This window comes from Penaeus monodon, chromosome 19 (genome assembly GCF_015228065.2).
Source record: "Penaeus monodon isolate SGIC_2016 chromosome 19, NSTDA_Pmon_1, whole genome shotgun sequence".
NCBI classification, from domain to species: Eukaryota; Metazoa; Arthropoda; class Malacostraca; order Decapoda; family Penaeidae; genus Penaeus; species Penaeus monodon.
Window position 1 is genome coordinate 30,982,526 of NC_051404.1, and position 326 is coordinate 30,982,851.

Below are 326 nucleotides of genomic sequence, written 5' to 3' on the forward strand. Positions count from 1 at the left end.
ATCATCTCCCTGCATCATAATTCCGACTATTACGTCTTGCCTTATCGAGTGAGCTAACCCGCGAGTGTATGGCGGTGACACCCGTGGGAGAGAACAGTGATGAAGCCCGGGCAGTGGCAAGGCAGTGAATAAAGCTAGGCAAATGGTTGGACAGTGAAAAGGGGGATGGCATGACGGTGAATGGGCAGTGAAAAAAGGAGGACGGTTGGGCAAGGCAAAGGCTAGACAAAAGAGGTCGGGCAGTGAAAGAAAGGGGATAGCGGGATGGTGAAGAAAGCTGTGTTGAGCAGTCAAAAAAAGGAGGATGACATGACAGTGAAAGAGCG